A 12,414-nucleotide genomic window follows, 5' to 3' on the forward strand; every position below is an offset into this window, starting at 1 on the left:
TCCTGCTCGCCCCCTCAAGGGAGGGGGAGAGCACGACACTCCACACCAGGGAGACCAGGGAGAAAGCCTTGCATTACTGTGTGGAGTTACAGACAGAAGAACAGGAAGTGAGGATTTCTCAGAAGAAATAAGGACATTTAAAAGCATAATCGAAAGATGAGGTAAGTGGTGGACTGCACTAAGGTAAAGGGAGTTATTTAGGGGAATTTTTTTTTTACCTTCACAACTCCTTTAAATTACATATTTTCCTTTAGAAATTTCATTTTGCTGCGGGACTGTAAAACACATCACACAGATGCGCTACTTTACAGGCAGACTAAGGGGACCCCCAGGCACGATATTTAAAGAAATATTTAATTTTTATTGTTTGAATTTAAGCATTCTTAAAATCTCTGGGCCAGATTCTCGTACCTTTGCGGCGGCGCAAACGTAACCCATTTACGTTACACCGCCGCAAGTTTTCAGTATAAGTGCCTGATCCACAAAGCACTTACCTGTAAACTTGCGGCGGTGTATCGTAAACACGTCCGGTGCAAGCCCGCCCAATGGGGCGTTTACCATTTAAATTAGGTGCGCTCCCGCACCGGACGTACTGCGCATGCTCAGTTTGGAAATTCCCGCCGTGCTTTGCGCGATGTGACGTAATTTTTTAGAATGGCGACGTGCGTAGCGTCTATTCGTATTCCCGGACGTCTTACGCCAAAACAAAAAAAAATTAAAATTCGATCCGGGAACGACGGCCATACTTTAACATGGCTCGACTAAAGTTAAGCCATGTTAAAGCAGGTGTAAATTTGCGACTGGAAAAAATTACTAGCGACAACGTAACGAACGCGAAAACCGTTGTGGATCGCCGTAAATGCTCATTAGCATACCCGACGCAGGAAAACGACGCAAATTCCACCCAGCGGCGGCCGAGGTACTGCATCCTAAGATCCAACGGTGTAAGTCAATTACACCTGTCGGATCTTAGGGTTATCTATGCGGAACTGATTCTATAAATCAGTCGCATAGATAATTTGAGAGATACGACGGCGTATCAGAGATAGGCCGTCGTATCTCTTCTGTGAATCTGGCCCTCTGCTCCTGAAAAAAAACAGTTGTTTTTCTTTACTTTTTTTTGCTTTTTTTGCATTGATACATGTCCCCTATAGGGCTGTACCCGGGTCCCCATACACTTTTTATGGCAATAACTTGCATATAAGCCTTTAAAATGAGCACTTTGGATTTTTCATGTTCGTGTTCTATAGACTTTAATGGTATTCGCAAAATGTTTTTGCCTGTTCGCATGTTCTGATGCAAACCAAACCGGGGGTGTTCAGTGCACCCCTACACAACATCCAAATAGCCTAGTCTAGACTGTGCCGCCTTTACCAATTAAAAAAAGGCAAACAGGGATTTTAGACTTATTTTTAAGTTATTTATTAAGCTTACAGGTGTGTTATTATGTTCGATGTGAGCTTGTTGTTGAGAGCTGGTTCTCAAATTTTCCGACAACAAAAGTTTTTGTCGGAAATTCCGACCGTGTGTACACAATTCAATGCACAAAAATTCTGCGCATGCTCGGAATCATTAAAATTAATTTTTCTTGGCTCGTCGTAGTGTTGTACGTCACCACGTTCTTGACGTTCGCAATTTCAACATTTATGTGACCATGTGTATGCAAGACAAGTTTGAGCGAAAATCTGTCGGAAAAAAATCCACAATGTTGTCGGAATGTCCGATCGTGTGTATGTGGCATTACAGACCTTTTTTTTTTTTTGAGAGAGAGACATTGTTCTCCGTTTAAAGGGTATCCAATATTTATAGATATTATTGACTTAATTCCAGACCATTTTACTCCTGATGATCGGCAAGAGCCAGGAAACGTGCATTGAGTATACATCGAACCGATGCCTAGACAAGTTTGGCTCACCATGAGCAATTGCTTATGTTTATTGAATGGATGAGTGTTTTTATGCAATTGAACTGCTAGTCATGTTGTATTTTATTCTGTATAATAACTGTATATTCATACACGTGTGTCATAGTAAAATGTGCCCTGTATCACCAATTGACACTTTTTACAATGTGATTTGTAATTAATAAATAAATAGAAAAAAATGTAATGAATAATATAAATAAGGTATCCATTCAGTGACATGCCTCATACAAAGTCCCAAGCCTTTCTTTTTTCTATTCAACATAACAGGGATAAACAAACCAGTTCTTCCTCTTGTACCTGCCAAGGGTTTAATCCTTATTACTTTGATTTGGGAGTTGGTCCTATCAAAAGAGACACCCAGAAAAAGGACAATCTTTTCATTTCCATAAATTGTATATTCGTTATATTCCAAGAACAATGCAAAGGGATCCGATTCCATTGATGTAATACAAAATGTTTCCCATACAATAAATGCAAGAGGAAAAATTTTAAAAATATTCATATAGAAAACAGTTATAGAGCTTCTGGAACAGGGTTTCATGATGCCATCACAGAAACTGAGGTTTGTCATTCCACTAACAAAGAGGTAACCCTGTTACAAAATGCAGCTAAACATCAAATTTCCACTACTAAGGCAGAGATTCCATCAACTAGAAGTGTCTGGAAAGAAAGACAGGAATTACCGGTAAACCAATTTCGTACACGGGAGACTCTCCATGAACTCTCCAAGGTGGAGCTCACATTCCCTAGACTCCTAGGCCATTTGCTCATTTATGCTCTTTGAAGCCTCGTACACACGACCAAGATTCTCGGCAAAAACCAGCAAAAAACTTGCTGGGAGATATTTTTTTGCCGAGGAAACCGGTCGTGTGTACATTTTCGCCGAGGAAACTGTCGAGAAACTCGACGAGCCAAAAAGAGAGCAAGTTCTCTATTTCCTTGACAGGAATGGAGAAAATTGGCTTGTCGAGTTCCTCGACAGCCTAACAAGGAACCCGACGAGGAAAACGATGTGTTTCGCCCGTCGAGTTCCTCGGTCGTGTGTACGAGGCTTAAGGCTTATTCCGCGTACACACGATCATTTTTGGGCATGTAAAAAACAACGTAAAAAACATCATTAAAACGGGAAGTTTGATTCCACTGGCACAACCCTTGGAGCTGCTTTTGCTAATCTCATGTTACTGCGTGTTAAAGCGGGGGTTCACCCAAAAAAAAAAAATTCTAACATTACATTGAGCCGAGTTGTGATAATGACATTATGCTGACCTTCTTCATTTTATTGCCATACATACCGTGTTATCCATATTTTCAACGCGGCTTCCGGGTATGTAATCTGCGGGACTGGACGTTCCTATTCACATGCTAATTGATTGACATGCTTCCGCAGATTACATACCCGGAAGCCGCGGTGAAAATATGGATAAAACGGTATGTACGGCAATAAAATTAAAAAGGTCAGCATAATGTCATTATCACAACTCGGCTCAATGTAATGTTAGAATTTTTTTTTTGGGTGAACCCCCGCTTTAAGTAAAAGTTAGGTAAGAGACGATTTGCACTTTTCAGTCAGTTACAGCGTAAAAGATTTGCTATCTCCATTACAAACGCTACTTTTACCGAAGGTGCGCTCCCGTCTCATACTTCATTCTGAGCATGCGCGGGTTTCTTAGCATACACACGATTGTGTTTCTCGTCGAAAACCAGCCCGACGAGGAACACGACGAGGAAATTGAGACTCCCGTCGAGGAAAAAGAAAACTCGTTCTCTCTTTTCCTCGTCGTGTTCCTCGACAGTTTCCTCGATGAAAAACATACACACGACCGGTTTCCTCGGCAAAAATGCTCTGCCACCAAGTTTCTTGATGGATTCTGTCGAGGAAAACGTGTGTACGAGGCCTCACTTGGCTGCAATAAACTTGTGGCTGTCCACCTGTTGCTCCCCAGGTGCAGACCTGGTTATATGCACCCTTAAATAGGCTTCTTGCATGGGTGTTTTGGCTGGCATTGGGATTGATGCCCTGCTAAATGCACAGTTGTTCCCAAAGGTGACACTATGGCTGTGCATCTGGTATGTAATTCTGTCTGCTTTAATTGCCCCCTTTTTTTTTTTTGTCTATGTGATGTATGTTGTATCTTACTTCATTCAGTGATATTTCTCTAGATTGAATGGATCCCCGTATGGCAGCTGGGATGCTTTTTGGGCTTCACAGCAGCTTGGGGTTGTATAAAAGCCTTCTTGTGGGCTATTGAAGTGTACTCCACTTTTGTTAAAATGTGCATTGATGGTATTTACTATTCCCTCGGGTGAACTGTGTATGTTATAGAATATTTTTATAATCTGTTACAGAGCCCTACCTTTTTTGTTTCTGTCCTGAACAAAACTTTTATCATTGTCCTGCTTTCTGACATGACTGGGTTTGATTAATTATCTCCACTATTTTTAGCCGTGCTATACCGCCACCGTGCCTCCCGCCCCAGTGTGAAAGGGGCCTTAAAGCGGGGGTTCACCCTATGAACGCAAAAAAAAAATTTTTTTTTCTTCTACCATAAAATCAGGCATTGTAGCGCGAGCTACAGTATGCCTGTCCCGATTTTTTTACCCCCGTACTCACCTTGTACTCGTACATCGAAGATACCGGGGAATGGGCGTGCCTATGGAGACGGAGGATGATTGACGGCCGGCTCTGGCGCGTCACGCTTCTCCGGAAATAGCCGAAATAGGCTTGGCTCTTCACGGCGCCTGCGCATAGCCTGTGCGCAGGCGCCGTGAAGAGCCAAGACCTACTCCGGCTGTCTTCGGGGAGAGTGACGTGCCAGGGCCGGCCGTCAATCATCCTCCCTCTCCATAGGCATGCCCATTCCCCGCGGGAGCCGAAATCTTTATCGTACAGGTACACAGTGAGTACGGGGGTAAAAAAATCGGGACAGGCATACTGTAGCTCGCGCTACAATGCCTGTCTTGATGGAAAAATGATGTAAGTGAGGGTGAACTACCGCTTTAATATTATGGAGATATCAAGCCTGCTTATGAATGAGGCACTGCACTGCTGCCTAATAGTCATTGAAGAAGCTCAATGTTTTTTGCCTGTCTTCTGCTTCTGCAGAAAAACAAATGTCCACTCCAAGTAAAGACCAGCGCTACCAATAAAGGTAGGGGACAGTGCCCATCTGCTGTCTTGGCAAACAGCCCTTTTAAGACACTTCCAAAGAGGGAGATGCTGATGAATATGACTGTATGAATCCTTCTTTGTTCAAGCAGTCAGTGATGAAGATGATGAGGACCAAAAGGTTGTCACAATTCATTAAACATGTGGTCAAAACACTCTAAGGCCCCTTTCACACTGGGGCGTTTTTCGAGCGTTATTCAAGCATTTTTCGAGCGTTCTTTGAGCATTATTCGAGCCAAGCCTCATCTGCAATGTCAATGTGCTGGTGAAGCACATCTAAGACCCTAACGTTTTAGGGCGTTTTTGCAGTGCTTCAGTGTGAAAGGGTAAGGCGTTTTTTACAGCGCTTTCAATTCATTTCAATGGCGAGGGGTGTTTTTGGAGCATTTTTTTCAGCGCCCAAAAGCTGCTCCAAAGATGCTGCTTGCAGGACTCAGTGTAAAACGGTCCATTGAGATGCATGGAGAGCGTTTTATGAGCGTTTCAATAGCGCTATTTTAACGCTAAAACGCTGTAAAAACGATTCAGTGAGAAAGGGGTCTAAATGAGTTGTTTGGACTCCTCTTGTGCAAGAGTCATCTATTCTGGCAAGGTCAAGTTTTCCTTCCAAAACCAGCAACTGGTCTCAAGAGCTTTCTCAGGCCAACCAACCTTCTTTAGACTCTTCCAAAGAAAAAGATGCAGATCAGGATGACCTTTATCCAGTTTGAGCCCTCCTTTGAAAGGCTGGCGAGATGCCTTCAGACAGAAGGAAAGCAGTAGAAGTATTTCAAGTGCTTCCAAAGACCGCTTTGCAGTCTCTATAGTGACTTAGAAGAATGGAGCAAAAAGCATGTTTTCACAGCAGATTTCAAAGTTGTGCCCTTGTGAAGAGGAAGGTGTCCAGCGTTTGGAGTTACCCTTTTTCATCAGTGTCCCTTATAGGATTTGTCAGATACATTACTTTACCATTAGAACATGATGTGGCCTTCAAGAAAGTACTCATTAACTGCATTTGTTCATATAAAATGAAGCTTAAATTGACAGCACGGTTCTGTGATTGTGGACAGTCTGGCTTCCTGCATCAAGATAAATGTCTGGGTTGGCAGTTGGCGAATAAAGAACAGGGTCATCTGACCCCTACATAGTCCTTCTGTAATTAGAAGCCCAACTAATCATGGTTTAAAGTATGCTTTTCCTGCTGCATCTTTATGGCAGCATACACTTGTGTTGTGACGCCCCCACAAACTCATAGGACTGAATAGCTATAATTGTAAGAGAAGGCCCCACCGCAGTATTCTCCTTTGTTTTCCTTCACCTGTCCAGGACCGAATGGATCAGCTCCACTTACCGCTCTTTCACCCCAGATAGGTTCAGCCTCTCCTGGATGGAAGTCTTTGCCTGTACAATCTCTAAATGAGCTAGATGGAAGGAACCCCACTATGATGATCTCAGGGGTATGTTGCCTGGCATTACACAAGCCAATCAAATTTTGATTTGGAAACCAAGGACCCAGAGTATGGAGGAAGAATGGAGAGGCACACACTGCAAGATGCTTGAAGTCCAGTGTTAAGTTTCCACAGTCTGTGTGGATTTGGGGAGCCATGTCATCTGAACCCCATAGAGAATATAGGGGGCATTGCCAAGAGAAAGATGAGAGACATGAGACCGAACAATGCAGAAGAGCTGAAGGCTGCTATTGAAGCATCCTTCCATAACACCTCAGCAGTGCCACAGGCTTCCATGCCATGCCACATTGAGGCAGTAATTGCTGCAAAAGGGGCCAAAACCAAGTACTGAGTATATGCATGGGGTCCGATATCGGGGTCCGATATTGTTCTATGTACAATCCTTGTTTTTTTGATTGCATGCAATATTCTAATTTTCGAAGATTGTGGATTTGGGGTTTTTTATATCTGATTTTGGGCGTAATTATCTTTGTAGACTGGCGACACAGTATTTGTAACAGCACTAAGTTATATTTAGTAATTTCTAATTATTTTAAAGTTTTTTTTTTTATAAATTAGATTGTTATTCTTTTTGACAGTTATCATTCGTTACTGATTTTATTGGTTATAGCTGCAACCACATTGGTTGCTTCTTATGCAGACAAGGTTGTACTCACTTATTTGATGTATCATTAAGCGGGTAGGTATACAGATCTCCATGTCAGTATCTTCTGAGACAATATGCAAAGCTGCTACTTGGTCATCCAGAAACACCTTTATGACACATTAGAAAGTAGATTCCGCACAATTGACGACTGTGGAATTTGGAAAGTCAATCATGTAAGCCAATACCTCAATTGCTTGTTAAATAAACTTTTTTTTCTTGCACCCACCCAGTTGGTGAGTTATTTCCCAAGTGTATACTGACGTGATGCGACAGGAAAAAGGAAGAAGAAGAAATTTGTTTTTGTTTTTTTTTAAATTGGGATATTTATTATAGAAAAAAGTCCAAAATATATATATATTTTTTTAAATGTCGCTATTTTTTTGTTTATAGCGCAAAAAATAAAAACCGCAGAGGTGATCAAATATTTGTGGGGAAAAAATTGTCAAAATTTCATATGGGTACAGTCAGGGGCAAAATAAATCATAGAGAACCAAGATGACTTATTAAAATGCATAACATTTATTTTTAATTGCAACTAGGCTAAGAAAAAACATAAATAGTAATAACTACAGGAAAATCCTACATAGTGCTAACTCTAAAAACTTTTCCTGTAGTTGTTCTCAGTATTTCTAATTTACAGCGCAATTGCCGCAATTGTGCTTGCCTGTAAAAAAAAATACAGTATTTATATACAGAATACACTTGTGTAAGGTGATGTAGTGCTGATTATTCTAATATTGTGCATTGAAGTATGATATACAGTATTAGTATGTATGGTTATAAGGGAATTACAGCTGTAATTTTTGCCTTGTCATGTATAGTAAAATATGATATGGTATTAAAAAGATGCAATAGAATATATTGTGATGCAAAATAGTAATACAGTAAAATAATATATGGTTTACTAAAGCAATGTTCATTCATGGTTATATTAAAAACAATTCAGTAGTTGTATGTTAATTATTTACTGTCCCTATATTATTTGCTGTTTTCTTTACATATAATTACCACTCTAATTCCTTTTAAAAGTGTAAAACTATGGATTATTATAAAACACCACCATCTGAAAATATGGCGAGCCTAAAAAAAAAATGGTGAGCCCGTTTTAAAGTACAATGTGATATACAAAGCATCTAATTGTCAAAGTATTTGCAAGTTGATTAAGTACATTTAATCAACACTAATATCTGTGACATTGCAGCTTATTAAATTCTCAGGTGTAATAGGGTTCTACTCTGCCTTTTGTTTAATAGAATTGAGAACCCAATTAACACTGTAGGTTTTTACATAATTAAACATAAAAAAAAATACAAGACAAATCATGATTTTAAGCACTATTATTCTCTGTGTACATACCTAAGTTCTGTTCTAGTAAAGGAGCAGCGCTGACAGATAAGATGAAGCAGCAGGTTGCACCGGGCCAGGTATGCACAGTCTAGGGCTAGTGTAACAAGTTTTTCTTTTCTTCTCTCTGACTCCACCTATATTTAAATACAGTAATTTAACAAGTAACCTAGCTGCCATCTCTGTGATAGTCAAAACGACACAGTGGGTTTTATTTACTAAAGCTGAAGAGTGCACAATTAGGCTCACCTCTGCATAGAAACCAATTAGGTTTCTAACCTAAGCTTGTTCAGTTAAGCTTTGGCAATAAAACCTGAAGCTGATTGATTTCTATGCAGAAGTGAGCCTGATTTCTCACTTTTCAGCTGTAGTAAATAAACCCCAATATCTTTCCTTAAAAAAAAAAATGAACAACACTTTGCAACCTTTATTTAAACAGAACTTTGTAAAAATAAAAAAGGCAAGGAATTTTTACCTTAGAGCATACTGAATGAAGTGAAGCTCTGCTGACTTCCATCATCTAATCATGTGCAAGCAAAAATGCTGTATTTATTTTAGTTAAAATTCACCATTGTTACTGGGTTCTGGGGAAACTTTCTTAAAGAGGAAGTAGACCCTAATGGGTTTTACTTCCTCTTTTTTTCACGTTTGCGTTTAGAAGCGTCTAATTTTTATTTTTTTTCGAAATAGCCAAAAATGAAAAATGCCTGTAAACGAAATGCAGCCTAAGCCCCCATGTGCACGGGACGCTGCTGCAAACTCTGCTGAAATGATTTTTTTAAAAGCTGAAACCAGCGTTTAGAAACGCCCGTTTTGCCGTATTTGCATGCTGCGTTTAGTTGGGGTTTTTACTGCGTTTGCGTCTATAAGCGTTTAGTTAAGAAACATCATAAGACCCTCCCTAAGCTCAAAAATCAGTAGTATTTAACCATTTCAGACAATTTGTCAGACCAGAGTGAGTAGCAGCAGCTGAGAGAGCAGCAGTGTACTTGTATTTAGCGTGTCACTTGCCACATCACCTGCCACAAGCTGTGGATTGTCCACCTGGCCACGTCACCTGCCACGTCTCCTGCCACAAGTTGTGGATTGTCGACTTGCCACGTCACCTGCCACAAGTTGTGAATTGTCCACTTGCCACATAACCTGCCACAAGTTGTGGATTGTCCACTGGCCACATCACCTGCAACGTCACCTGGCCACGTCACCGACTACGTCACCTGCCACAAGTTGTGGATTGTCCACCTGGCCATGTCACCTGGCCATGTCACCTGCCACAAGTTGTGGATTGTCCACTTGCCACAAGTTGCGGATTTTCCACTTGCCATGTCACCTGCCACATCACCTGGCCACGTCACCTGCCACAAGTTGTGGATTGTATACCTGGCCACGTCACCTGGCCATGTCACCTCACACAAGTTGTGGATTGTTCACTTGCCACGTCACCTGCCACAAGTTGTGGATTGTATACCTGGCCACGTCACCTCACACAAGTTGTGGATTGTTCACCTGGCCACGTCACCTGCCATAAGTTTTGGATTGTGCACCTGGCCACGTCACATGGCCACGTCACCTGCCATGTCCCCTGGCCACGTCACCTGCCAAAATTTGTGGATTGTCCACCTGGCCATGTCAACTGGCCACATCACCTGCCACAAGTTGTGAATTGTCCTCTTGCCATGTCACTTACCACAAGTTGTGGATTGTCCACTTGCCACAAGTTGTAGATTGTCCACTTGTCACGTCACTTACCACAAGTTGTGGATTGTCCACAATGCAATGCAAGCAATTACATTTTTTATATTTTTTTTAATGTTTTTTTCATCATTTGCCATAATTTTTTGAGATTTCTAATGTAAAAAAATAGGTCACCTTTAAAAACGCGTATAAACGCAAACGCGGCTAAACGCCGGTACCACATTTCCCACACCGCACCTGCACATTGTAAAAGATGGAAAACATTATTTGGTCTAACTTTGCTGTAGCTGCGATTGTCAGCATTTGTGATGGGGAAGAGATTATGTGCAGTTCTCCCAGGGGAAGGAGGACTGTCATTGGCCACTGCTAAAGCCAATCCCAGTCCTGCTAGCCCCTTCCACCATCTGGAGAAAGATGGCTAGCTTGGTTGCCACTACCATAGGCATCGTTAAGGTGGGGCTATTGAGGTTGGAGCCCCGAATGAGGGCTCAATAGCCCTGAGTGTCTAAGTGGGTCCATTTTAATTTCTGTGTAATGTGCGCCGCGGGGACCGATCTGATCCCACGCGCCACTGATTGACATAGCAGGTCCCGCCTTCTGGAGCCTGCAACGCCTATGATGGGCATCCCACTGGTCCAATGCCAGGACCATCATAGAGGCTGCAGGCTCCAGAAGGCGCCACACTTTGCGCTTGGGCGGGTGGCTCTCCTCTTCTGGTGACTGGCTGCCTGCTGTGATGATGGGCATTGGGTGCACCGCGCCGCACACCACACCACGGCTGAGCTGAGCTGCTGCAGGATACATGAAGTCTGTCTCCTGGTCAGGTAGGTCAGTGTATGTATGTCAGGTAAGTCAGTGTATGTAGGTCAGTGTATATAGGTCAGCTAGGTCAGTGTATGTAGGTTAGTGTATATGTCAGGTAGGTCAGTGTAATAGTCAGTGTGTCAGGCAGGTGAGTTTAATGGTCAGCATTGATAATGTGGAAGCCTCTAGGGTTGGGATTATGTGGACAACAAAAAGAATATATATTCAAAAAATTATAAAAATATATTTTAATACATATACGTAGAAAAATTACAAAAATTACATGAAATACAAAATTGGTGAAAAAGAACAAAACATTTACATTGAAAACATATAAATAGACAGATTGACACTATGCCATGTTACAACATGAAATTCACCCCAAAGAGGTGAATTTGTGAAAGATGGACTGATCCGACGCGTTTCCGAAAAAACTTTTAAAATTTGATCTTCATCAGGGATGTAAAGTGTCTTTACTGTCTAAATAGAGAAAATGTTGATTGAAAAATATATACAATGAAATTATATTCAATATAAGTTCATACAGATGCAATAAAAAAACTCACTTCATAGTGCCTATGGCTGTGTCTCCATTCTACACCTGAAATAACCTCCACAGTGCTGACCCAAGATCCCCAAGCCGATCCGTAATCCAAATCCACATAAAATCGCCAAACACTATCTCATCAGAGATTGAGACCAAAAAGGTCAAAAAAAGGCGTTTAAAAAAGTGAATCTAGCAAAGGAAAAAACAATACATAGTAAAAAGGTCATTCAAAAACTCATGGATGATGAAAGCAAGTCTGTATTTGTCAAAGGACAAAATAAAGAAATCCCACTTACTTGATAGAAAAGTGGACTAACTCCCAAGATGTTTTCCATACAGAGAGAAAAAGGTCCCCAAAGAATATGTAACCTGTGGAGATTATCCAGCAGATATACTAAAAAACAGAGGGAAAAACAGAGGGAAAAAGAACAGCACCATTTAGAAGGAATACATCAATTGGGAGAAAATGATCTTTACCATGAGAAAATGGAGAAAAACTTACTAAGTATGTAAACCAAAAGGACTTCCAGCAGCGAGATCCTGGGTGCTGTTCTTTTTCACCAATTTTGTATTTCATGTAATTTTTGTAATTTTTCTACGTATATGTATTAAAATATATTTTTATAATTTTTTGAATATATATTCTTTTCGTTGTCCACATAATCCCAACCCTAGAGGCTTCCACATTACCAAGTTTAAAGGGATGATGGCAACTACATGGTCAATTGTATAGGCTGGTTTATTTACAATGGTCAGCATTGATGGGCACTGGTAAGCCAGGCAGCAACCAGCAAGTGAGCTTACCCCCCACCACACAACCCCACCGCCAAGCCAAAAAAA

General features: G+C 41.1%; 1 protein-coding gene and 1 long non-coding RNA gene across 4 annotated transcripts in view; both read right to left on the minus strand.

Annotated features, from left to right (window-relative positions):
• LOC120940783 (cytidine monophosphate-N-acetylneuraminic acid hydroxylase-like) overlaps nucleotides 1–8,609 on the minus strand; it is a 182,034-nt gene extending 173,425 nt beyond the window's left edge. For 2 of the 3 annotated variants that reach the window (XM_040353820.1, XM_040353818.1), the window contains exon 1: nucleotides 8,541–8,604. The gene's annotated coding sequence lies outside the window, so the exon portion shown is untranslated. Of the gene's footprint in view, nucleotides 1–8,540 lie in introns of all 3 variants that reach the window. The other variant, XM_040353819.1, reaches the window with a different exon arrangement.
• A 2,861-nt stretch (nucleotides 8,610–11,470) lies between these two features.
• On the minus strand, nucleotides 11,471–11,915 carry LOC120939639. Its single transcript, XR_005749330.1, has 3 exons — nucleotides 11,871–11,915; nucleotides 11,594–11,763; nucleotides 11,471–11,507 (listed from the first exon to the last, which is right to left on the minus strand). It is a non-coding gene; the product is annotated as an uncharacterized LOC120939639 (long non-coding RNA).
• Between the last annotated feature and the right edge of the window lie 499 nt (nucleotides 11,916–12,414).

This window comes from Rana temporaria, chromosome 5 (genome assembly GCF_905171775.1).
Source record: "Rana temporaria chromosome 5, aRanTem1.1, whole genome shotgun sequence".
NCBI lineage: Eukaryota > Metazoa > Chordata > Amphibia > Anura > Ranidae > Rana > Rana temporaria.